The sequence below is a fragment of the Pseudochaenichthys georgianus genome, chromosome 7, assembly GCF_902827115.2.
Source record: "Pseudochaenichthys georgianus chromosome 7, fPseGeo1.2, whole genome shotgun sequence".
In the NCBI taxonomy this organism is placed as follows: domain Eukaryota; kingdom Metazoa; phylum Chordata; class Actinopteri; order Perciformes; family Channichthyidae; genus Pseudochaenichthys; species Pseudochaenichthys georgianus.
In genome coordinates, this window is record NC_047509.1 from 29,218,537 (window position 1) to 29,244,659 (window position 26,123).

At 39.2% G+C, this 26,123-nt stretch overlaps 1 pseudogene; it reads right to left on the reverse strand.

Annotated features, from left to right (window-relative positions):
* Positions 1-24,797, reverse strand: part of LOC139434065 (uncharacterized) — a 26,443-nt pseudogene extending 1,646 nt beyond the window's left edge.
* Between the last annotated feature and the right edge of the window lie 1,326 nt (positions 24,798-26,123).

Here is a 26,123-nt window from a genome sequence, read left to right on the forward strand (position 1 = left end):
CATGGAACCATCCTCCATCAGCTACTCAACCCAGAGGGCCCACAGGAGGAGATCATTGAGAAAAATCGGGAACACGTAAAGTTTTACCGGACATAATTATTCTCACGTGTGCAAAGCAAGAGATTCATATGTCATATTGAGACTAAATATCTAGACAAATGATTAAGAAACGTAGAGCTAAAATGTCGTGGCATTTGCAACCAGAGCGCACCCTGACGCTGCAGGCATTCTCCAGCCCAAATCAGCAAAGCTTATGAGTGTGAAGCAACAGTAGGCTATCTGCTGCCCAGCTGCTTTAGTATGAAACGTACCTTCAGCTCATGAAAGCTCTGCAGTATCATAAGGAAGTAGCCTAATGATAAATCTGTAGCCTCTGAAAAGTCCCGCGTCAGAGAACCAGTGCCATTTACTCACGGCCGCTCACTTCGCTAGATCCGCTAAAAAGGACAGCAGGCTGCAGTCTAACCATACAGACACACATCAGGCTGCAGTCTAACCACACAGACACACATCAGGTGCTCGCTCATTATTCCGTATTTCTGCCGTTGTATGCTCTTTGTTTCTAAATGTATCAATGTATTGTGAACCAAAACAAAATAACATGCAGTAGTTTAACATTTAATTTCACTCATTACGGCGTGCCGTTTAATCATTTAAATAATAGCCTATTTAAGCTTCTTATTGTGAAAATGTTTAAAAGAGAAGGGTTTAGAAAAAGTGTCTTTACTATAGGAAATATGCATTCCACAGTTGCCTACAAAGATATGCAGGTATTTCTTTTTATATTATTTTTGTTAACGAGAAATAGGCTATTAGAACAGGCCCAGCCGAAATTACATTGGCCCACCCAAAATTGAAATCCTGGTGCCGCGGCAGTTGCAGTTGTTTGATACAACTGCAACGAAAGTAACAAAAACAATGTAATATCCTTTTCAGTTTCACAGAACACAAATTGGGTTGTTTACATGATTTTGTTGTGCAATAAAACAACCAGAGAAGCGACCTGCAAGAAAACATCGCGCACCGAGTCCTCATGCTCCTGTTTCACCTGTTTAATACAGGTGTCATCACTGCTACTGATTTCGATTGAGCAGGTCACAAAAAGCAAGAAATGACAACGTGCAATAAGACAATTTTTACCTGTAAGAGTTGCTCATCATGTTCTCTGAGGTGCATCAAAAGAAGCAATGCTGCTGCCTTCTTTTTCCTTTTTGTCTCATCATAGTATGCCATTATGCAGGAACTGAATTGTGATGAATTGTGATTGAAGCTTTGGGAGTTAGCCTTTATATGTCCACGTTACCATGACACAAACTATGTCATGCGATGGGTCCACGATGCCCTCACGATGGCCTTACGAAGGGCAAAATAGACACACGAAGTCAACACGAAAATGAACCTTCGCAAGGTCCTTCGGCAAAATCTTTGGCATGTCAAAGATTTTGCCACCGCTCCCGAAGTTGCTGCCGGAGCCTGAGAAACTCCACCGGCGGTCATACAATGGCTTAAGATGCCCTCACGAATGGCCCGATGTTGCTACGATCACAGCCGAATTTGAACATTTCCTTTATCGTGTGTCCATCGGGAGTCAATTTCGGGACAGTGTGACAGGGCCTTAAATGGTAAAAGACTCTTGTTTCTGTGGGTCCTCTGCTGGCTCGTCGCTTTTATATCAACCAATGAATGGACTCTATGGGAGGAGAATCCGGCACACCTCCTCCTCGTTCTTTTTGCATATAAGCCTGTTGTGTCTTTAGATCGCTCTCTCTTCTCCTGCTGTCAAGACCGGAATCTGAACAGCACGCGAACCAGGGCAGGATTACTCCTTATTGTATTGCATTGTATTTTTACCTTTTATAATTAAAACAGATTATTGTTTAACTGGTATCCTGGTGTCTTCTGATTTCCTTCCTGTTTATGATTTTAAGCAGCTCGCCAAAACGACACGCGGAGCCGAGGTGGGTTGTAAAAACCTCTCAGCTACAACAATATCAATAACTGAATTTACAGGTTCCCATTCTTTCACACACACACATAGTGCTGCGTACCGGTACGCCGAACCGGAATTGGACTTGTAAAAAGTTTCGGTTCAAGTCTGGTTAAAACCGGAACGTCGGGAACCGGTACTTGGACTCGCAAAAAACTAGCACTTACGTATATTCTGGTGTTTGTGGTTATTTAAACATTCCCTGATAAACGTTATTCAGCGTCAATAAATGAGTGCTAATCCCAGTGTGCTCAGTGTACAACATCACATGTCATTTCACCTTCGATTCACAGTTTGAAAACGTAGCATTTCGTGGATTCTAAAAGTACAATATACACTTCTCGCTAGAAATCTAATCAAAAAGCGTTTTAATGGCCAACCTATCCTACAATTTAGGATTTTACAGAGAGGACTATTTGTGAATAAACGACCCTCTGTAATGTTTGCATTCAACGGGAGCACTAGAGGGCGAAAACTTTAAAACGTAATTATAGGGCGTATTAAGCGCCTGAACAAACAACATATTTGGTCGTAATAAGGGCCACAAGCAAAATATTCCAACAAGTCCTCCAAATCATACGACCAAATGGGCCGATTGTTCAAATCGTCCCATTTGGTCGCATGAGTTGGAGGACTTGTTGGAATCTTAGCGTAGCTAATGTAGCTTTGACCCACTCGTCTCAAGAGATGAGGAAAGCGCTAAAGATTAGGGCTGCCCTCAACTAAAGATTTTTCTAGTTGACCAATAGTCGTCAATTAAGGCGAATAGTCGACTAATCGTCGCATGTTTATATATAAATATATATTTTATTTTTAATTATTTTTTTGTCTCCGAAAATGGTTTCAGTTTCAAAGGCTGATAAAGAGTGTTATTATAACAGCATGGTACATTGTGTTTCACATAAAATATCAAATAAAACTGTAATAATGAACCTTTCAAATATAAATTAAATGTAAGGAGCGCATGAGTCACAGCGAACCGCACGGACGCAGCGGTGTGAACAGCAGAAGCTCCGGTAAGGATTCGTATTGTGTGTGTGAATAAACAGCAAGCACACATTATTCATATTGTAATAGAAAAATATTATACTCACTTAATAATAACTAATAATATCATTCTTATTTGCTAATGTTTATCTATATTTACTACTTCTCACACTTCTTAGCTAAGCTTGGGAAGACTCCTTATTAAGAAGATTTGTTGCAGTGTTGTTAGTTACACTCCATGTGCACCAACAGTATGCCCTTCAACTCAGGTGAACTGAGAACACCCTGAACGTTCTCCCTACCTCCCTAACTTCTAGAATGCTCCTTTCATTATCACCAAGCTCAACCCCTCCCTTTCTCCTCTCTCTGTGTTTGAATATGCAACCCAAACTCTATTCTTCGTCTTTCAGGCTCGTTACTTTCATTTTAATGCAGGTGCATTATCAATTATTTTTTAATTTGCATCATTGCGGGCCTTCCCCAGTAAATGGATGTGACAATAACATGTAAAGAAGACGAGCCATGGTGTGCAGATCATGCACGACAGACGAAAACAACGTAAAAGACGTATGACGAAACAGCTAGGCAGAGACATTAAGGGAGAAAGGTCTAACTGCATAATGTCCAAGAGTAACGCTAGTACAGTCAGTGACAGTACTAAAAATTAAGATAACATGGACGGAGGTGATTCATCAGACCACCAGCAAGACATCCTGCATCCATGGCCTTACTTAAGGGAGATGTTTGAAGTTGTGGGCGCAAAAAAATGATTTGCGGCGAATGCACTATAATCATTTTTGTTTGATTTGTTTAGGCCAGGGGTGCCCAATACGTCGATCGCAAAGATAGTGTGGGTAGATCGCATGGCATTGAAAAAAAAACAAGAAAAAAAACAAAAAAAAGTTAGCCTATCATCCATCCTTACTACGGCATTTGCCACTTGATTGACGTACAGGTAAGCCAGTCTGAGTTGGATTGTGCCATACGGGTTCATGCAGTTATGAGGGGGCCTCACCTCCTCATCTGAATGCGGTGCACTATTATACGCTTATGCGGCGCAATTAGTGTAAGCGCGTACTCAAGTAAAAAGTTGAATCAGCACTTCTACTTTTACCAAAGTCTTTTTTTTACACAAGTATCTGTACTTCTACTTACTCTAAGTAAAGAGAGTACCGATGTCTTTATACACCCATATCTATTTTTCATTGTCATACTGGAGGCCTTGAGCCCCGACTATTGCTGATGAGACTTCTTAGAACCACAAAAGGTTTTTTCTAAAACATTTTTCAGATCCCAAACATCTAAAAATCAATGCCACTACATGTTAAGATATTTGAAAGATCATGGACATTTGAACAACCCAATGATGGCATTGTTTTTTCTGGAAAGGACAATCGTGCCAAATCACTTACAGCTTTTCTTCAACAAGTGGAATGTGCAACATCAAACTCAGCTCCTTACTTCATGATGTACATTATAACTTGTTTTCCTGGAAAAGCACCACTGATTGAGTCTCTAAAAGGGGTTTCTGTTCTGCAAAATACCTGTGCAAATGCAAAAACTATTTCCGCGCTGTGTTTGAGAAATTGACGAATTAGGCGTACTATTGAAGATATCATATGTGGTTATGCAAAGCTGGGATTGGAGATTACTCTTTCCATCCTCTCTGTCCGTTTGTCTGAAAGAAGCATAGAAAATTGGCTGAGTCGGCAAAGGCAGCATTTGAATCTTTTATTTAGATGCACATGGAAACGATAACCTCCCATCACACAAACGCAAACATATACACACACAACTATTTTATATACTGTCGAATACACACTGAAATACTGGCTGGTAACCTCAAACACTGCTGCTGAGTGAATATCAACTCGCCTTGTGTAGTTGCCAGTCTGCTTGCATTGTTGGGTTTCTATTCAGGTTTCAGATGTCACTCAGTAGGAATCCCCTCCTTTGGTTTTGATCCATATCTGTGGCAGATGTCACTCAATATTCCTCAGAGCCGCCCATGGCTTTCCTTTTTTTATTTTCGGTGAAGACTATTTCAAAGATTCCCAATGTCCACTGATGCTTACTGAGAAATCAGGGGCTTTGTTCACATGAATGAAGGCAGTACTGATCATTCTCAAAACACACCATATCTTCAATACACTTAAGCTACTTTTGCAGTGTAGATGGATTACTTTATTGATCTATGCTCAATTAATAACAGATTTAGATTGTATATGCTTTGTTTGGAAATGCTTATTGCACAAGCTATTGGAGAGTCTACCCTGGTAAGTTTAATTTCTCCTTTATAAATATGTATAAAGGTGTGACTTTATATATGTCTTAGATTAGGTTTACATTATGTTTTGATCAGCCTTGTTAAACCGGTATTTGGGCTCAATGAAACATTTTTGTACTATGGAATATTAAGCTAAAGGAAATAATGTTACGGCCTATAGAATCTTGGACCCCAAAGCACAAGACTGGAGAGAGATGGTAAAAAACAAAAAGCTTTATTCAAGCAGAAAACAGAAAAAAGACGGCAGTGGAGTCAGGGAGTTGGCTGGTACTGAGTCGTCAGGGACAGGAGGCAAAAATCCAAACAAAGAATCAAAAGACGAGGAGAGCAGCGAGACACACCGGAATTATCTGGCAGGGAAGTGGCATGATGACCGGGCTTTTATATCTACAGGTGAAGAGGTGAGTGGAAACAGGTGTGCCTCGTCTGCTCCTGGGAGGAGCCAGCCAAATCCCTGTCACACACCAGCCCTGCAGAGGAAAACAGAGAAGGGAGGGGTGAGACAGGAAAAAGCACACAAAAGCACACGACAAAAACTAAACTAAACAGAATCATAACAAATAATCTTCTGAGGAATCTAATAATCATATTTTGATCCTTTTGCTTTAGCACATGCACTACTTTATTTATAATAATATGTTTTTGATCTCAAACTGCCATTTAAACTGATTAATCTAATCAAATATTACAACACTTGTTGGATTTCAATATTTGAATATATAATTCGATAATATCACAGCGAAAAAGGAACATTTAAGAAGATAACATTTGAATGCATATTCTTATTGGGAGCAGAGCATTTACTCCTGTGTTAAAACATCTCTTACTCTCACATTAATCTGATAGCTAAAATTGATTTAGGTACCACCACTTTAGGTATACCACTCTCGGATTGGTAAACTCAGTATGAATCCACAAACACCAGCTCTTTTAATTGGCTTGGCAAAAAGAGTGGAAGCGGCTTCACTAGGTTTGTGCCAGGAGCTGTGACTTCATTGGTTGACCTACAGGCGTGACAACATTATAAACTTTTTACTTGAAATACCTTTTTCCCCCTGTATGCGTTGAACAAACAAGATAAAAAAAATTTGGCGGATGGATATTATGTTACGCAAGTTGTTTCCCCCAATTTCCAGTGCTCGTGTTAAGCTAGCTGGCTGCAGGCATAATCTTCGTACATGCAATGATTACTGTGAAGACATGAGAGTAGTATCAATTCTCATCTAAATCTTGACAAGAAATCCTGTTTTCTCTTCACTAAAATGTCAAACTATTCCTTTAAAGAGCAGCAACAAAAAGGAGATTACCAATAATACGCTTCAAGCAACTGTTGGCAGACATAGTTATAGTAATTGTGCGTGTTTCCTTGAGAGTATTCACAGTACAAGAGAATGTATTTGTATTATTTGTTTGCAAATGATATTAGAGGCAAGGACTTTTAGAAGAACACAGAGATAAAATTCAGTCTGATCTGGGAGTGAGTAATTGAATACGGTGTATATGTGGTGTTTTGGCTTAACCTTCCCTGAACTCACATTTGCAAAAGTTTGAATTCTGATAATCCTATTCAGAAACACTAAGCGTAGGTGAGATTGCATAAGAGTAACAAAAGCCCTTTCTGTGTGCAGCAAAAAGGATGGGACTTCCTGCACCGTCCAACAATTCAGAAGGCCAAGTAAACACAGACTGTTTTTGTCCTTCTATTTGTTTAAAGGTTCTTCTACCTTGTAATGAAAAAGTAACCTTCAGAGGCTTTGAGTCATAAGCATGTGATTTTCAGTGCAGCAGCAGGGATACGGTTATATACACAATTTGACTCAAACAAACGCAGTCCTCTGTCTCAAGGTTATTGGCAAGTTTGTTCACAGTTTGGAATTAATTTGATCCAGGCATGTTTTTAAAAGATTGAAAAGACAGATTTCAATAACTAATAGAAATGTTTGAATAGTTGTTTTGGCTGCACCGTTGAATGTAATAAGACACTAATGTTGTGTTTCTAAGAGCTCGGCATCAATATTACCATTGCCATTACACAACCTTTTTCACACACACAGAGTTAAACCATTTAACATTACACAAAACTTTTTTGATTCATTGGTTATATCCCAAACATTGCAAATAGAAATTGAGCATTTTGTGAAAAGATGTCTGTGTTGGTATCAAGACGATAACTGCATTATACACACTACTGGAAGCTTTCTTCCATTGGCCAGTTTGTTGACATGAGCAAATAAGCCTGGCAATGTGTGTATTGAATATAGAAAGGCTGTTTCTTGAATTGATTCATTAGTCTTTCCATTAGTCTATTTTGCCATTTTCCCTTTGACAATATATATTATTATCTGATTTTTCCATTTTAAACATGTAGTATATTCTCCAACATTCAGCCAACTTTATTATGTCCATAAGAACGCCAAGATGTATTTGTGTTTTTTATAAATTCAATGTAAAATAAACAAAAAAACAAAATAACACCATGAGGGTTTGCATTAGATGGGAAAATTAGGATACAAAAAGATAACATTTTAGAAAAAATGACATGATCAGTGGCATACAGTAGTTGCATTTAAGCGAGAAAATACTTTTATAAAGCTTTGGATAGAAGCTTCAGCTAAATGCAATGTAATGGTACTACTTCTTCCTTGTGATTTTTATCTCATTTTATAGACTTGAAGTTGGAAATACTTTCGAAGCCAAAGGCCTTAGATTGGAGAATACTTTTTTAATCTGCAATGAACCTTAGAAAATTCAGAATTGTCATTAAAGTTTCTAACACTCCAAACGTAACTCCTCCAATAGTGAACTTGCAATGATAGAATAAAGAAATCACAACAATTTGAAATGGATTACCTTGTGTGATATGAGGATTAACATAAATTGTTTACATTTTTTTGTTTTAATGGTACAACATTTCAATTTTCTGTTTCATAATGAAGTCGGTGTTAAAAGTCGGATAAACCGGTCTGGAGTAGAACAATCTGATCAAGCTTACTGGCTATTTTGTAGACCACCATTAGATTCAAGAGTCAAGAAAATGAAGTTATTTGGGAAATACATTGGAGAACGGAAAAAATGTCCAAGGTCACTCAATGTGAGAATGGAAAGGCAAAGATTCACAATAGATTGTGATTAACCTTGTTATATACGTATACATCCAGCTATGTATTTATTTAATACTACTTTAAATAACTGTGTGATGACAAACCTTTTTACCCCTCCAGTAAAACTGAAGATAGTATCATTTTGATGAAATATTCTACTCACCTGCAGCAGGTTGACACGAAGCATTAGATTTCACCTTTCAACACCTGTTGTCTGCTGCATTTTTTTGGACAGATTGAAGCGCTGTGGCAGTGCGGGCAACAGGCTGTTTGCATCATGCTCGCTGCGACACAGAATTAATAGAATCTGGCAGCATGATTACTGTATAACACCTCTCAGCCGATTCAATTCCCAAACTGGAGATAACAAGATAATGGATGGCACTGTCTACCATCGAAGGTCTATGGGCTGATGTTGTCTTTGTTTTATATTCAAACAGCAGATATCAGCCAACTTCAGGCCTGTTATTTCTGCTGTCAGAAATGAAAGAGGACGGAGGAGGATAAAAAAGGCCAATTGACAGCAGGGGTACTCAAAGAAGGAATAGTGTTGCCCATACAGATAAAAGAAAGAGATCATTTTCTGAAGTAAAGCTTACAATCTTATATTACGTGTGTTTTTCTGTTCTTCACCAATAGATGTTTGCATTTCTTTTTGCATGAGGACATCTGCCGTGCCACCGGAGGGTGGCGATGGCGAGGTTTAAGGTGATGGAAGTAGGTCTTGGTAAAACAGGCAACCCATAGGAGGCTTGTGTTGTTTCTGGCTGTCTCTTGCCTCAATCTGCATAGGCAATGGGGTTAATTAGGGAACCCACTTTACTGATGTATTTCAAAGGATAAAATAAAAAATTAACCGACAGCCCTTTCACGCCAGCGAGAAACCGTGCTGGATAAACAATGAGAACAACCCGTCCTGGTTAGAAGCTCTCCCAGAATGTATTCTACTGCTCACATGACATAACAAGAAACAGAAGTACCACAGCGCAGATGTTGTGATCAAAGTGGATTGTGTTCTCCATCTGAGTTACACCGCTTAAAAACTGCCTTGTGAAAACTTTGGTAAAGTTTTGATAGCAGGGAAGAGTCCAATGTACATTCAAAAGCAGTACAAAGTAAAGCATGGGTATAGATGGGTAGAAGCAAAGGAGTTTTTAGGTGATATTAAACCACCACATTTATAGTAGGCCTGCTGCTCGACAGCAGCATATGTAATGCCACCATCAAGCCTCCTCCTTTGAATGACCTGGAAGATTTCCAAATGCTATCTCTTCTCCGGTATGAAATGATGTTTGGTCAGGGTGTATTGGCTCACAGATGAATCACTCTCTGGCTGATGAAGAGGAAATATGGAAAGGTATAAGAGATGTTACAGGAAGAGCTACTTTACTTTGAGTTAAAGATGTCGGAGGGATGGTGAAGAGCATATTGAAGTGTAGATTACAGGAGGCGGGTATATCCCTTGACTTTCAAAAAGCATTTCTTGATTTTATTGAGGGATATCATTGCCGTGTTAACCTAATAAACTCTGCATGATTGCAGCTAATTGAAAGGTAATGGCGTTATTGATTATGTTGACATCATCTAGAGAGGGCCTTATAATGGATCACTTTGAAAGAAAGGCGCTTAGCATTCTCTTTCTAAAATCAAGAACTGTACTCCCAAAGATTGGGAATTGGCAATTATTTGTCTTGGTCGTATAATATGATATCTGTTTCTAATACGTGTTTGACAGATCTCTTGCTTTGACTTACATCTAACAACTCTTTCCATTTCATATATAATTTATATTGTTTACCAACTTTTAGCTTAAACATACAAAGGTAAGATGTTTGGTCTATACTGTATATCACTACTCACAACCCATCATTTTCTTAAATATATATATATCTTGGGAGGAAATAGGGCTGTTAATCAATAACTATGACTCCACCGATACCTGGATAGCTGCGCCCCCGTCTGGATTTCTTGGTAAGCCTTTTATTTAGATGTTTTTTTCCCCACTTTCAGGCCCCTGTGGGTATTTAGAAGGAACATTCACAAAACAAACTGGAGATTCAGGACCCTCTGTAAGATATGTTCTCAGCTACTATTTGAGGAAGATGATGCCTAAAGTGAGCAACTACTTTAATTTGAGTACATAACACATACACTACATGGGCACTTTGGCACTTACCATTGCTACATTTGTGAAAACATTAAAGAACACAGTTTTATTAAATATTGATTGATTGCATTATCACATATGTATATTATTACATGTTGCATTAATCGTCAAATAAAATATATATCAATTATGCAAGTTTTATATTTAAGATGCCATGATTTTGTTTCAAAAGGGTCCTAATTTTCAACTAGACAAGCATCTAGAAAACAAAATTCATTGGTTTGTGTCCTCTTGCTGTCAATGTTATCTCAATATTCTCATTGGTACATTTTTGGGAAAATTGACATTATAGGCATTACAGTGAACTACAGACGTTCCAAGTACCCACCTTCCTCCATCTGTCATCGCTTTATCTTGAATCAATACCTGACAGCATAACAAATATTTCACACTGCGATGTAGGGTTCTGGGAAGGAGCCAAGAGCTTTTCCAACTTGTTAGCTTGATGAAGAATTTTAGGAGCTAAATGCGGGTGGCTGAATAATTAAACACACCCGTTTAGCTCTGGGTGCAGTTCATTCGCGAATTGTCCCCTCAATAATTCAGCTTGTTAAGCCTTTTATTAAAACCTCCATCAAATATTTATCTCTCGCTGGGACCTTCCACAACCTTGCCCCTTTTAATGATCATCACTATAGACAGTTACGATAACTGACAGCTATTATCCTCATGGTACATCGGGCGTGACAAGTCCGTCATGTCAACTAATTGTTTGTTACAACTTCAAACCAGAACGACTTCTCGGACCAGATCAAATATGTTCTTTGTGATGAGACTCATATATAATAGTACTATTCCCAATGAACGTGTCTGGTCCAAGAAATTATTTTCATTACACAGCGATATATAAACTGAAATTTAGGAGCGCTATAGTTCAAAGTAATTTGACTTAAATGGTTAAGATCAGTGGGTTTTTGTCGGATTTGGCAGCAAAGCAACAGGCATAAGGTGCTGCTCTGGAGTTGAGGCTTTGCAGAGGATTGTCTGTTACAGGGCAAACATTTCACTTACAGCAGATGCTCAGTGGAGCATTAGAGTTTGTGTGGCCTCTCCAGAGAAATGGCCTAAATGGGATCACTTATACTCACAATGGTGTAGAGGAAGGGACCCGACAGGCTACTTTGACGGCTCTCGAAAAAAATCTCAGCATAAGGTAAACGATCTGGACAGATCAACACATGCCGCCTAGATGTGAGACTACTGCATGATCATTCAAAGAAAACGTCAACAACTACAATGCTTGGTTCAGTGTAGAATTTAAATGATACCGCACCACAATTGTATCTTTGTAAAACAACACTAGGGTTAAAGGTGGGGTAGGTAAGTTTGAGAAACCGGCTCGAGATACACTTTTTGTTATATTCCATGGAATGCTTTTAACATCCCGATAGCAATGAATATCTTAAGTGCTTTGACAAAAAATCCATAACAAATGTCATCTCTGGAAGCCGTAGCGCTGTAAAAAGCGCGACCAATCATCTGAGCCGGCCCGGCTAAAATAACTGGATGGCCTACCTGCATGTCAGCCTTCCATCTGTGCACAAACTTATCTCGTGCCCTCATTGGTCCGGCTGTGTTTTTTCAAATTCTCGTGCACTCAAGCTGGTTTCTCCAAAATGACCTACCCCACCTTTAAATGTTCTAAAGATATAGTCAACAGATAAAAATTAATCTTGGCAAATGATCAGGTTTTATACAGCAGACAGCTAAATGCAAATCAAATAAATGCACACACTACACAATACAAAATAATGGATGCTGTATTTTTTTAATATTAGGAAATTCATTGTTTTGCCTAACTTTAATTTAACCAGAATTGTATCAATTGCTATTAATTACTACTGTAGTAGATTAATGTACCCATTATAAGTTTAATTGATCTAATATATCTATCCTTTTTGGAGCTTTACCCACAATAGAGACTCAGATGTCAGCATCTGTTGCTTCCAATCTAACCATTCTTTTCAACAAGTCCTCCAACTCATACGACCAAATAGGTTGATTGTTCAAGCGCTTATTACGACCTATAACCACATTTTAAAATGTTTGACCTCTAGTGCTCCCGTTGAATGCACAAATAACCCTCTCTGGAAAATAAACCTCTCTGGAAAATCCTAAATTGTAGGATAGTTTAGCCATTAAAATGCTTTTTGATTAGATTTCTAGCAATTGGTGTATAGTACTTTTAGAATCCACGTCCAGTGGATGTGTCGGATCTATAGTTTGATAGATATTACGAAGATGATTTGAGGTCTCGCCAGGAGAACGTGTAACGGCAGCGTCCATGTAAAGTTAGCGACAACCCAGGGTGAAAACAGTATTTCCGGTCTGGAAGTTTTCATAATGAAACCGTATTCCCCCCACTGTCAAATGATTTTAAAGCTATATCTGCAGTACTCATCTACTAAAAACATCAGTTTATCCTTGTTAATTACACAACATTAATTGGTTTAAATTGTGCACAATGCTTTTGTGTTTTTCCCTTTCGATTCTGAGAGACATTTCTTTTTTCAGAGGTTTTGATAGGCTAAAACATCTACCTACCCATAATCATCAGCTACCATTCAAGCTTGGTGATTGGATGTTTTAGCCGCAATACACGTCGGGATATGGTGTTTATGCGATATGAAATCCGAAAACATTTAAAAAAAAAAAACTTTTTCCGAGTGTGCTTGCTTTTCTCTTTGGAAGTCATCACATAACGGCATTGTAATACACAGTTCGGCTGCATTAAATATTACACATCTGCCGTAGTTCTCTATTTATAGAGCCCTGATTAGAAGACTTCTGGACAAACTGGGAGAAATGCTGCCAACACTGAATACGTGACGTGGATCATAAATATATCAGCAATTAAACAACATCTTCAATTTCCCTTCACACAATACGTCTCCTTGCAGTATCAACACTAATTCGGCTGACTTTTACATGTGATCCAATTGGTAAATAGGCTGTATTTACACCATAACGGTGCACAGCTGATAGAAAGGGACTTGTAGTTTTTAAAGATATTACTGATTGTCTTTGAATATAAGAATGTAAATACTGAGTTGAGAGAATAGTCAGGGGTTTTGGGTGATGGGAGACACATCTATGGAATCACAATTTCAATGGCTTACCATTAAATGACGGATATACCTTTCTGTCGGTGATGTTTTACAAATTAGATATTAATGTGTATACACATCAATATCAGATATATTACATTATATATATATCATATATACATGATCAGCTATAATATTATAGCAATATCCTGTACAATTATGTGAAAACATGAATAAAACTACACATCTTCAGATGTTATACATACATAAGTGTCCTACACTAATAATACAAAGTTATGTCATTGTATGCTGTGTGTTATTTGTAACATCTTCAGAAACTACCTTTCCAACTCCTCATGCAGTTAAGGGTCTATACAGGTTCATGGTACAATGCATAAGCTTCAAATCGAGAGACTGAAACTCTATTTTTCTTTATCGTTCTGTTTTAATTTCACAATAAAGATATTGATATTATTATGTTTTGTTAACTAGACCACTGGTTTTTTAACCCGCACCGCCTAGTGGTTAAAGCACGCTATTGAATTTTGTTGTTGAATGTTGTATTTGATGAAAACATTTAAATATTAAGAGTAGCCTACATACAAAATAGGGGGAAAGTAGAAGGTCAATGATAGAAATATAGAATAGAAAATATCCAGAAGATAATGTAGTGATCTCTACAATAAAACAGCTAGTGGACGACGGCCAAAGATATTAATAGGAGGATGTGCAAAACAGACAAACTAATAAGGCATTATTTAAACATTAAAGAATACTTTAAGTTAAGGTCTTCTTTTGAATAAGAACAAAATGTTGGGGGTATCAACAGATAAATATGAAGTCTGACAAAGTACTTAACGTCTAATATATTGCATAGTTTATTTTGGCACTTGACAATCACCTTCCCTGAATTTTACTCAGGTCTAACTAAAGTCTGATTTAAGGGTTGTATATATTTCACATCATTAATCAGAATCTGCAAAGTAACTAAAATAAATGTAGCGGAGTAAAAATAACAGGTTAACCTCTGAATTGTAGTGGAGTAGAACAAAGTAGTACATGCTGCTGTAACAAAAACATTTCCCAACTTGGGATCAATAAAGTATCTTATCTTATCTTAAGATGATCGATGGCTACTGCCATATTTGCAAAATGTGCCTCTGAACCTTGTCAAGTGCATGTTTCAAGCTTATCAATGAACAACATGAGGGGTCACAGACATAAGACCAGCTGTTAAATAAAGCTCCTCCCTTAGCTGTCATGTGGGTGTATTAATGCTGCCCATTATGGACACAAGCAATTTTCACCCATTTATTAATTATATGTTTTGAATTTGATAACACCACTGTGTTTCATATCCCCTAAACCTCCAGGGATGTACACAGTGTAATACTGGCAAGTTCTAATTATGGGAAATACAAAAACTTCTTTTAAAACTACAATTCCCAGTAGAGACGTGGCATAGAACAATTTGCGAGCATGTGTAATTCTGGGGGGGGAGGGGCTGGGCTGGATCCGTTCGAGTCCAGTTATGGATAGTCTGCCGTGGTTACATTCCATTTCAAAGAGCTGTTTGACGCTCGGCGTAACCTTGTCGCACTGCCACTCTAAAATCCAATCACAGAGCTCGAGGACTAATCACAGGGTTTGTAAAGGAAAGCGGATGTTGTAGTCCCAAAAGATAGCTAAGGATTCTGGGTAGTGTAGTGTCTTCGGAAACTCTGTAGTGTCTAAACTCCGAAAAAACTATTTGTTTCTCCGAATCGAAGGTTAAAAACGCAAAAGCATTGTACACAATTTAAACCAATCAATATTGTGTAATTAACAAGGATAAACTGATGTGTTTTAGTGGACGAGTAATGCAGATATCACTGTGTAATCATTTGACAGTGAGGGGAATACTTCCGGTTTTATTATGAAAACTTCTAGACCGGAAATACTGTTTTCACCCCGTGAGGGTTGACGCCAACTTTACATGGACGCTGCCGTCAATAGAAATTAATATGGGGAAAGACGTAGTATATATACAGGTTCTCCTGGCGAGACCTCAAATCATCTTCGCAATATCTATCAAACTATAGATCCTACACATCCACTGGACGTAGATTCTAAAAGTACAATATAAACTTCTCGCTAGAAATCAAATCAAAAAGCATTTTAATGGCCAAACTATTCTACAATTTAGGATTTTCCAGAGAGGGTTATTTGTGAATAAACGACCCTCCGGAGCGTTTGCAATCAACTGTTGTAATTTTACAACATTACTTTAAGCTATCCTAAAAAAGTCAGTAAATGTTTTTGTTTTTTTAAAGACTACATTTACATAGTCTAATGGTCCTTTTGTTCAGCCTCACAATGCTATTGGGTAGTACCTATGGGTAGTACATATGTTTCTAGGTCCTGCCCTCTGGAGCATACCACTCACATAACTTCAGAATCTTCAAACGAGCAACATCTCTTTTTTTATTGGACTGGATTTGTCAGATTCAAGTAAGTAAAATGCCTCAAAAATTCCAATGTTTTTCTATATTTGGGCTTTACAGGGTTAAATACACCGGAGGATAACAAAAAGGCTGACTCTCACCGCTGTTAGGCCACAGACCTAACCTCTCATACACCTTACAGTAGTCAATGACTGTAATACTGATGATCCCATATAGTCAACTGTGTTTTATTTAATAAATCTTGAAATAAGCCAAGGTAGTTATTGTGTATCTGCACAACTACAGCACAATTTTGGAGTTAGGGCAATTAGTGGAATATTTTTGCAATACCTTCTGGCCATTATGTGTAGACAACGGAATGCATTAGGCTCTCTGCTAGCAGCAGCTGCCTCCCTGCTGCTCCCTGAGTGACCCTGAACTCCAACAATTACTCTCTTCTGACGCTCAGTGCATCACCAAAGCATGTAAGTGCAGAGCGGTGCACGAAACGCAAGCATCACGTTGAGAAACATAAGCCGGGACAATTATCTCTCTATGGTTTCTATTGCAAACATGCCAATTACCGGCACTGCCACCTGCACACAAATGAATTCCCGCAGGACCAGACTACACCCACTCTGAAATCCTTTCACAAGCAGCACTTGCCTGTGGATTTTGGTTTAATTTCACAGCAGTACATATGCGACTGTTGTTTCGATGAATGAACTGACCCTTTGTACATTAAATGCTAAGGTACATTACATTTTTTGGGAAATTTCATTTTTATATTTTTTCTGTATACTGAAAACATGCATTATACCATTAGAAACAATTTTTTTTTCTGATGGCAGTGTGTTAGCATCTCGAGGGATGGCGAGACTTGACGTAACGACTCCCCTGACGCTGTCAAGTGAAATCCAATATTTTCTTCTATCATATCCGTGCGGACAGAACTGATACTCTGCTAATCACTATTCAACACAGGCTTGTCACTCTTTGACAAACCGATATATTGGTCTCACCCTGGTTGCAACATGGGCAACTCTTTGTCCTCTGTTATGTCAAATCAGCAATCTGTTTCCTGTCACAGTTTACCTTCAGATCAGACCCTTTACATGTCGCGTACAGTTATTGGACCCCCTCGGTGCTGTGTTACTTTTCACCGTGCAGCAACATCCTGGTAGCAGCTGGTTAAGGGGAGGCGGCGGGGAACTATTGATCGTAATAAGCCAGGCAAATGACCTCTGGAGTATTTTTAGACCGGAGCCACAAGACTGGGGAGGAAGCGGGCCATTTTCATGAATGACGAATAAGGCGGTTGTTTCTACCGCACAGGACGGCCCCCACCGCATCAAGAGTATGCAAAGCCCTCCCCCGAGGCTTGGTTAATTATTCCACCCTTAGCAAAAAAATCTATAAAATACTATAGCATGTTATAGAACAGTCGTATTTGTAAGCCATGCTAAAGAATTCTATAGAAATCTCTAGATCATTCTGTAGAATACTATAAATGTGTACTTTTCTATAAACTTCTATAATTCAAACTATAACAATCTAAAGAATTCTATAGGACAGAACCGACTCATGACATATCTGTAGAAATCTATAGAAATCTATAGCATTCAAAGAAAACATGCTTGAAATGTTCTCTCTGATGCAACCTATACTAAATTATATAGAATTCTATAGAATGATATAATACTCATCTTTAAATTGGAATAGAGAAAATCATAGTAATCTACATCATGTTGTGGAACTGAGCTGCTTTGCAAAAGCTGTACAGGTAGATCCCTTTGAAATCTTTACAACTGTATACTGGATTATGTGCCCAATTAAATTATGTAACCTATACATAACCATATACAACCATACAACATATTGGAATGGAACTCTAAACTGAATGAATGTCACTGTCCTGGTATTCTGATGTAAATGCTCCAGAATTTCTGTGACTGCATCTGTATGTATACGTTGATCACTTTTGTTATGTAACTAATTATCTGTTACAACTGGAGATTAAAGCTAAGTGACATATAACAATATCTATTGTTAGTGTGAGTCTGTTACAAACAACTCATTGGAGTCTGCAGTACTCTACTCTGTTTTGCAGTCTATTATACACTGTAAAAAAAGATCGTAATTTTACAGGAAATAACTGTAAATGTTTATAGTAATTATCATGTTTTTTTAAATAACTTGCAAAATCTGGTAAAATGACAGATATTAACTATACATTAACAACCCAAAACATTATTTTAAGTATTTTGACAACAACAATAACGTTTATTTCCTTTTTTTTTACAGTAAATTTACTATATAATATTTACAGTATTTTTGCACTTTCAGAAAATACATGCAGATGTACGTAAAATAAAAAGTATTATCTGTAATTAAATATGTAACTCGTAATATAAAAGTGTATGACTATTATAAGACTTTAAGATATTTCTTTGTAATTTTAAGGTAAACATAAAACTGTCAAAAAAAAGCGTCAAATAAAAAAAACATAAAATGTAAGTAAAATATTTTTACATAAATCATTTTCTCAATATTCGATTGAATCTATGAAGGTAGATATGGTGCAAAATGTGAGAGCGTTTAAAACCTGATGTGAGCACATCTGAGTTTGTGTGCTTACATTTACACTTGTATAAAATATCCACGTAACTGTGAACCAAATGTACACTTGTATAAAATATCCACGTAATTGTGAACCAAATTTACACTTGTAAAAAATATCCACGTAACTGTGAACCAAATTTGAAGTCACAGAAGAAAAAAAAAAGTTTTGTAGCTTGTAGAAAAAAAATGAACTTAGAGATGAAATGTTCACTTGCAGAAAAATACATATTTTTTACTTACTTACTTTTTAACTTTATTTATTACAACCTCTCAAATCAGTCATTACAACTTGACGAATCTGCTCTGTGGCAATATAAATCGAAGAATCTGCGGTCTTGACTTTTGCTACACTTCTTGCGATAAAAGTGTCGCAAAAGTAATTTTCACCTGTATATGTGGGGGGAGGGAGGGGGGTTGGAGCTATCAGAACAACGAGGATTGGGTCAGTCACAGTCAGGTCGAACCGGATGACTGCGGGGCTGACTGCGGGGCTGACTGCGGGGCTGACTGCGGGGCTAACTGTTCGCTAACAGTTCGTGTCGCTACCAGCCTGCTGACATGGCGCGTCAATCAACGATAAGTTTTGCCCATTACTTGCCCAGTATTACTTTGAATATTATTGTGATTGAGGATTAAATCCGCTTTGAAGACCACCGTTTTATATCGTGCAGTTTAGCGGCGAAATAATGTCAGTCAGTCAGCTAACGCTAGCTTTGTTGAGTTTATGCTAGCTAAACAAGTAGTGGTTGTAGTCTACAGCAGTAATTCATATATTATAGCCTACTGCTTTGGCACTAACGGTTGTTAACCGTTTATGAAAATAAAACCAATTGAACTGTACTGAAATAATAAGTTTTATAATTGTCTTGGGCTCCTGCTATGTTTTTAAAGCCTTTGTAAATTATCCATGCTATTTTCTATTTAGCTAACGTCAAAGTAATGTATGTGAAATCAACCTCACAATAAGATGTGTGTATATTACAATTATTAATGTCATATTTCAAGATGATTACTTAGATATTACAATATGGTTGGTTGAGCTGGAGTTCATTATTGAGCTTACAAGTTAACGTCACAGTCATCTGAAGAACGAACCCAAACCTTGTTGTTTTTATTAATTGTATTACAATTTGATATCAAATAAACAGTAAGCATTGGTAACACAATTTCCAAAGTTACAGTAAAATAAAAAGGAAGCTGACTCGGACAATACACAATCCAACATGTTCAACAGAAGAGAATCAGTTATATTGTTTGTACACATGGTACTTTACATATATAGATCTGTTTGTTTAAAGTGTCCAGGTGATGCAGACAGGCTGGACCAGAGAGTGAGAGACAGAACTGGACTCCTCACAGCAGTGAACTTCAGCACAGGTACTAAGACTCTTTTTTCATACTGTACAAATAATCAAGAAAGATATTGGTTTAAATGAATGAAGTATTGACTTTAATACACTGATATACATTCCATTAAACAATACTAAATACTAGATCCCCTACACATCAGTTAAGTTAAGGGTTTTTTCCATGCAAAAAGTCACATTTAGATGTTAACAAGAAATATGACTTTGTCAGCTTTCTAATTTAATGTATTGAAGACAAAGATATTTAACACATAGTGAGAACTGCTACTATTTATCTCTCAATATTGTCTGTAAAAAACGTGGTAACAGTTATTCTTTCAGTGAGACAACAGAGCAAGCTTCTACAGTTGCACTACGTTTTGATAACAGTTAAATATTATTTTGATAACATATATTTCAATGTTGATGAATTTCATACTGTTCATTCATAATCTGATTACAATTAAAAAATAATTATATCAACAGCCCCATAACACACAAACACACCTCTTTCATAAATAACACACTTGTTCTGCAATAATGTTTTATGTTTCCTGTAATTTTTGTTAGGAAAGGACATGCCCGAAAGACACGACATCTTCTCCTTCTCTGAGAGTCAAGAAGAACATCCAAGAGCTGATGTTATGAGATTTTAAGACCAGTTATTACGTTACCATTGACTGTTAGCAGGCTCAATGTCGAGTCAAGGCAACATAATAAAGGAGACGGTAGCCGAAGTAATCAAAAAAAGAATTTAATTAATAATTACCACCATGGTTGAACAAAGGAAATATAAAGTAATGACAGACAAGAACACATACTGCACAGACAGGATCAGGCACAGACAAAGGGGAAAGCAGAATACTTATACATGAGGTAATGACGAGACAAGACACACCTGGGTTAATTACAAATGGGTACACCTGGAGGGGAAACGATAAGGACTACAAAACCATAACAGGAAACTACAGCTAGACATGACACATCACACTAGGAGCGCCTGATCAGGGCACAGAAACTACTTTTATTGTGAAAACAAAGATCTGCACAACGAATATTTTTGTAGTCTATCAGGACCATCATTTGTTTGTGACACTGCCTGCACCTCAGAGAAGGGGTGGTTATAGTCAGGCTTATAAAGTGTGGCGAAAAACATAGTCAGCTGATCGAATGCACCTATTTCCACATCTACACTCCATCGGCTGATTATTTCTATTTGCCTCACTTTATGAGCTTCACATCACCTGTGCCTTGTACCGCAGAGTTTGCAATGTCACAAATAAATGGGGCCAATCTTCAGTCAGATGTGAATGTGTAATATAACATGTTCAGTAAGAATAATGGACAAAAGGAGTGCAAATACAATTTATTGAAATGTGAACCAAAAGTTAATCAAACATGTTTTAAATAAAAAGCACATATGGACAGAAGGTGTAAACCTATTAAATGTATAAGTAAACACATTTAGTCAAATAAAGTGACAGACTAGGCCTGTGCAGTTGGTATCAGCTATGCCCAGCATGGGCTCCTCCATCAGGCCTGGTCCTCCTCGGAGAGGAAAGACCCTCAGTCCTCTCCAAACCAACAGACAGGACGTCCATCACATGGAGGTTTCTCCCTGAAGTCTCTGCAGCTCTCTGGACACCATGCTGTCTCAATCCGTCCACACTGAATATGAGAGGGGGAAATGAAAATAATAAATGCTTTTGACAATAAGAAATATAAAGTTAACTGTTGAGTTACTCAGTTTTTTTAGATTATCAATACTATTACTGTATAACTAATATCTCAGGTTAAGAGGCATATTCAAATAAAGATTGGTCTTTAAATACATTTTGTCTTTTGAATTGTTTGTCTAAAGTCAAGGATCTAGAACTGGTACTTAGTTTTAATGATACAGTCTGGTTATTATGCTGTTTGGAGGAGGCATCATAGGTAAGAGTACTAACTAGCTACCATCACATGTACCTTAGCTTTACTTACATGTATTGAACGTATAATTAAGTGACATCAAAATATAAATAACTAATGTCATGTAAACATATTAATATGTGCTTGATTCCAGAGTTGAATTTAGCACAATTGCATACAAACGTGAAGGGATTTTAAGATTCTGAAGTCTTCTTTCTAAATAGAAAATAGCATGGATAATTTACAAAGGCTTTAAAAACACAGCAGGAGCCCAAGACAATTATAAAACTTGTTATTATTTCAGTACAGTTCAATTGGTTTTATTTTTCATAAACGGTTATCAACCGTTAGTGCCAAAGCAGTAGGCTATACTATATTAATTACTGCTGTAGACTACAACCACTACTTGTTTAGCTAGCATAAACTCAACAAAGCTAGCGTTAGCTGGCTAACTGACATTATTTTGCCGCTAAACTGCACGATATAAAAAGGTGGTCTTCACAGCGGATTCAATCCTCAATCACAATAATAATATTCAAAGTAATACTGGGGAAGTAATGGGCCAAACTTACCGTTGATTGACGCACCATGTCAGCGGTAGCGACACGAACCGTTAGCGAACCGTGAGCCCCGCAGTCATCCGGTTCGACCTGACTGTGTGACTGATCCAAGCCTCGTTGTTCGGATAGCTTCGCCCCTTCGTTCCAACTCCCCTCCCTCCCTCCCCCCACATATACAGGTGAACATTACTTTTGCGACACATTTATTGCAAGAAGTGTAGCAAAAGTCAAGACCGCAGATTCGTCGATTTATACTGCCACAGAGCAGATTCGTCAAGTTAAATGAGTTAATGACTGATTTGAGAGGTTGTAATGGAAAATATATTTTAAAAATGTGTATTTTTCTGCAAGTGAACATTTCATCACTAAGTTCATTTTTTTCCTACAAGTTACAACACTTTTTTTTCTTCCGTGACTTCAAATTTGGTTCACAGTTACGTGGATATTTTATAAAAGTGTACATTTGGTTCACAGTTACGTGGATATTTTATACAAGTGTACATTTGGTTCACAGTTACGTGGATATTTTATACAAGTGTAAATGTAAGCACACAAACTCAGATGTGCTCACAACAGGTTTTACACGCTCTCGCATTTTGCACCATATCTACCTTCATAGAATCCACCACACAAAACACAAAATATCCAATGTTGAAACAAAAGTAAATAAATATGTTCTCATTAAATTCCTAACTTACTATATTATAAACATCTACAGTTGACAATATCATTAAAAAAAATAAAAATCATAGAAAGTGGAGAAATTTACTCTACAATAAGTCACAGTTATCCTTGTTTTATTTATGTGTTCTGTTGCTGTGTTTTTTTTTCCATTGGTCAATTTACAGTATAATGTATGGTTTTCGGATTCTGGCCGACAGCCAGAGCTACAGCACTTGAAATAGAATTCAGCCAAAACACGGCAGACAAGTCAGGCATGTTTGGAATGAGTCCACAACACTCCTGATTGGTTAATATAAACGTAATCGAAGAAACCTGCCAATGAGAACTGTCCGCGGTTCACATTTGAAACATCCACTCAGTTTGAGCGGGTCTCCTCCTGCGAGCTACAGCTGTCTGTCTGTATGTCTGCTGCAGGAGTTTATGGATTAATATCGGGATCGTTTTACATCTACACGTTAAATATGAGTATCGGGACGTCAACAAAGAACAGAAGACTTGATATCTGGTGAGTCCTGTAACTGTAATGGAGTTAAATATGTATTTAGATAATCCTTAGTTTGTGACGTTTTATTTTTTATTTAAGGTTACGTTTCTTCTTCTAGTTAGCTGAGTTCTCATTCATAACACACCGTTCGATGTCTCACTATGGGATGCGCCTCATCGCGGAGCAAACAGAAGCATCAATCTCATTACGCCAATCCTGATTGGCTGGTGATCTTGACGTCAACGTCAGGGGAAATCACCCCCTATAAGTAGCCTGCGCCACGATGCATGCCTCATTCAAACACCTCTCTAATGGTAGCCGGGCTAGCTTAACAGTCCACAGACTGAACCAAAAGCAAATTTTCGGTCGACGGGCGTTAGCCGGCTGCCCTATTCTGCCTTGCAGAAGAGTATAGTACTAACACACCAGTTAGTATTGTAATCAACCTCGCCATTATTCCTCAGGAATTAAGGTAAGGTTTTGATTGTTCAAGCTAGCAACACACCTGCTGCTAGCTTGTTTTTTCCCTCACTGCCGAAACCACGGTAGCGAGGACAGATTTTTTACTTTTTTCTTCCACGAAGGAGAAAAAGGATTAAAAGGATATTACCACACCAGGTAATATTCTTTGAGAAAAAAGACCCACACCGTCCTTTTTCTACGGATTAAAGACGGGTTGGGAACAAATTTTTCTCTCGACGTACCTGTTACGAGCGGGTCCTCTTCACGCCACGCAGCGTATAAGATGGACGCCTCTCTCCCTCACACCAGAGGAGTCAGGAACTCGGAGGCTCGGCTCTGCGGGTTGAAAGTGTCAGGCACAGACTCACACCAGATCTGTTCGTCCTGCCTCGGGCTGGAACATGCCCAGGAGGCCATTGACAACCCCGGCTCGTGCGGGCATTGTGCCCGCTTCACCATGAAGAGCCTCTGCCGAAGGTTAGCACAACAAGCTAGCCTGTCGGGACAGGACCCCCTCATGTCCACTGGTTTGCCGGCTGGCAATCAAGACACGGGGGCGTCCGCCGCAGAGATGGAGCCCCTCACTGGGTCGGTCTGGGGCTCATCGGCAGCGGCAGCCGCAGAACCGGAATCCCGTGCCATATCAGGCTGAGACCCGGTGGCGGCAAGAGACGAGGGAACGGGGCCCCACGCTTTACCAAGCTGGGGCTCCCAGCTGGACCTCACCATGGTTTCACCCGCTGAAGATATCCTAGAGTTAGACTACATGGAGGACGAAGAGGATACCTCTGAGTTCCTCCTGTCTGACTCGGATGAACAGGAAGACGACATCTTCATGTCATCGGCTCAGGCTGCAAAGCCGGGAATGATGGCTGCTCTCCCAGGCGATAGCACACCAGCTTTGCCCTGTCTAAGCATGGACCTGCAGGCCGTGTGTCAGCGCGCTGCATCCAGGCTAGACATCCCGTGGCCCGAAATGGCCAAGGAAACCTCCAGGTCCCGTTACGAGGGGAAACATTTTCCCCAAACAACGAGGACGAAGAGGCAGCTCCTTCCGGTCTTCCCGGAGATGTTGGATGAGGTGTCGGTCTCGTGGAGAGACCGGCCCTTTAGCAACAAGGCCCCAATCCAGGGTGCCTCCTCCCTTGACTGTGACGGTATGGAGAGGCTTGGCCTGCTCCGCATACCGCCTATGGAACCGCTGGTGGCAGCCCACCTACTACCGAGGATGGGCCTGTCACCAAGCAGGAACCCCACGCTGCCAGCAAAAACGGACCGATTCCAGTCCACCATGACTGAACGGGCCTACAGAGCCGCAGCATTGTCCGCCAGGGCTCTGAACGTTTCCTCGATGCTAACCGCGTACCAAGCGGAGCTCTGTGAGGATCTGTCGAGCAATCCTGGACCGGCCACTCTGGACGAGATAGCAGCGGTCACAGACATTTGTCTCCGTGTCCAACGCTGCGCCGTCCAGGCCACGGGCAAGGTAATGGGGATCATGGTGGTGCAGGAAAGAGCTAGATGGCTCAACCTCACCAACCTCCCAGACCGGGAAAAGGAAGATGTGCTTGACATGCCCAACTTTCCCGAGGGGATTTTCGGCTCCGCTCTCGCTTCCATGCAGAGGAAGTGCGAGTCGAAAAAGAAGGAAGACAAGGCCCTCCACCTCTGTCTCCCTCGAAGGGTCCAGCCGCTGCCTTCGCAACAGCGGCCCTTCGCCCAAGCTGCACCGAAGCCTGCTAGGTTTAAAGTACCAGGACAGCAGAGGTCGCAGCCCACCCCGAGTCCCCAGCCCAGGCAGGAGACGAGGGCGTGTTGGCCTAGAAAATCTCCGGTTCCGGCTGCAGCCCAGGCACAGCCAACCCAGAATTTCGGCCAGCAGTCGAGGAAGAAGAAGCGAGCGGCCTGACAGCCCCTCCTTTTCCCCTCTGTGACAGAGCTGGAAGTTCTTTCCCCGGCTCTAAACGTGTCCCCGCTGCCTCGAGAGATGCCTCAACGTCATCCTCAAGTCCGCATAAAACACATGTCACATCTTTGTTGTTTAAATAAACCATT